Raw genomic sequence first — 2,401 nt, 5'->3', positions numbered from 1 at the left:
AGATGTTTGTACACCCATGTTCATAGCAACATTATTCACAATAGCCAAAAGGTGGAAGCTACCCAAGAGTCCATCAATAGGTAAATGGATAAACAAAATGTGGTATGTACATACAACAGAGTATTTAGTATTCGGCCTTAAAAAGGGAGGAAGTTCTGATACATGCTGCAACATGGATGAACCTTGAGGACATTATACTAAGTAAAATAAGCCAGACACAAAAGGACAAATACTGTACGATTCTACTTATAAGAGATATTTGGAGTAGTCAAATTCATAGATACAGAAAGTAGAATGGTGGTTACCAAAGAATGGGGGAAGAGGGAATGGGAAGTTAGTGTTTCATGAGCAGAGAGTTTCAGTTTGGGAAGATAAAAATATTCTGTGGATGGTGGTGGTGATGGTTATACAACAATGGGAATGGACCTAATGTCACTGACTGTACACTTAAAAACGGTTAAGACTGTAAGTTTCATGTGTATTTTACCACAGTAAAATAATGTGTATATCTGACTTCATGTTCTACCCTCATAATGTACTTGAGGGAAGAACAGATTACTTTAATCTCTATTTTATAAACTTGGGAGGGCAGGGCAGGAGGATCTCAGTCCTTCGACAACTCTGGGCCTAGACTGGTGAAACTCACTGCTTTCCTCTGTAAAGCAGACTCCAGCCCAGCCACCTCTAATAGCATCACCAGGGCCAGCCACCAGGTGTCTAAGCCTGTCCACTGACTGTTGCTGCCTCTGGCCATTTTCTTGGAGACATGGAGATAGGTCACCCATTCTGTTAAACAGCAGGACAGATGGCAGCTGTTGGGGTGTGAGGAGAGGGTGATTTGGGCCTGACTGGCACCTCTCCTTCCGTCTCTTTGTTTCACAGCTGGTCAGAGACACCAGCTCTTCCAGACTGTAAAATCCCTTAGTGCTGACAAGAACACATGGCCCGAACTTGTATCTCCTATGCTCACTGGCCCTCAAATGAGGTCTGGGCCTCCTCAAGCTCCAGCCCATCTTCTGGGTAGGTGGGTACCTCTCTTCCATCCCTTCTGTGCCAGGTTTCCTTAGCCCTCTCTCCTCCTGGTCATCATCACTTGTCAGGCTTCTGAAAGTAGTAGCTCCTCAACCCTTTCCTCCCAGCAGACAGGGAGGCTCTCCTAAGACCAGATCTCCCAGTTGAGCCCTTCTTCGTTGTTTTATTACCATTATCCTCTTTCACTTCTTTCCCCTCATTCCTCTGGAACCTTCTTTGATTGCAGATCACTTCTTTAGATGGCTGTTCCTTTCAGAAAACAAGTGCGCCCACCGATGCTACTTGGAACTTTTCGTCACTGGCCGAAAGGAACGATAGAGTTTGAACGACGCCAGGGCCCTATTAAGGCAGGTGCACAACGACCCTTCCTGCTCGGCAGCCTGTGGGCACGAGGAAGGGAGGACAGGGCAGGGGCGTAGGGGACGGTTCCAGACAGAAGACTGTCCCAGGCGGGCAGGCCAGCGCTGCTCCCTGGTCCCTGGGAAAGTAGGCTTCGGGGGACTCCGGAGTTCGCAAGTGTGTGCGTGTTCCGCGTGTTGGGGGTGGTGTTGGTGATGACAAGCCCTGGAGTGCCAGGAGGGGCGGGGGAGTCCCTGCGCTTCATCCGTCTAACCTCCACCCGGCGTCAACTTTGTGCTGCTCCCGTTAGATGGCGCCCAAGACTTTCTAACCACTTGTGAAAGTGTGCCTGGCCCGGAACAAAAAGAACCTCGGATGTGAGTGTGAGTGTGTGTGACTGTGAGGGCGCGGCGTCGCCCTGGCACCACGCGTGGCCCCGTCACGGGTCGGCCTGGCCCCGGCGGGGACGCGATCCCGGGCCGTCCTCCGCACGGCCAGCCCAGAGCACTGGGCTTTGCCCTCCCTCTTCCCATTTTTGCTCGCGCCAGGGGCCCTGGCCGCGCTCCCTGGGGAGAAGGCGGGCGCTGGCTGCGGCCTGGGAAAGCCGACTCCGGCTGCCGGTGACCGCCAGGCCTCCGAGCGCGGGAGGGAAGGCCTCGAGGACGCGCCGAGGCGAGAACTGGGGCGCAGACAGGAGCCTCGATAACGCGCCATTGCAGTCCCTTTTTACTCCCTGACTTGCCCCCACAAACAGGGCTCACTGTTTAAAAGAAGGGGGCAGGTGCAGATGCGGTTGTTTCAACCGTTCAAATGAAACTGTTGTTCAGGGTAAGATTTACTAAACGTAGGGCGTGCGTGGGTTCCAACAACGCGGGGCCAACTTTCTTGCTGCCCCCAGTGCCGGTGGAGCCTGGGGACATCAGACAGCCTTCATTTTTAAAACAAAAAAGTCTCTGGGGACCCTAGGGCGTAAGATCCGAGAGCTGGTTTGAAAATTAGTTTCGGGATCAGGGAGCGAGTTTTCTCTCCG

Source organism: Pteropus vampyrus, unplaced genomic scaffold, assembly GCF_000151845.1.
Source record: "Pteropus vampyrus isolate Shadow unplaced genomic scaffold, Pvam_2.0 Scaffold160, whole genome shotgun sequence".
NCBI classification, from domain to species: Eukaryota; Metazoa; Chordata; class Mammalia; order Chiroptera; family Pteropodidae; genus Pteropus; species Pteropus vampyrus.
Note: the sequence above shows the minus strand (reverse complement) of the source record.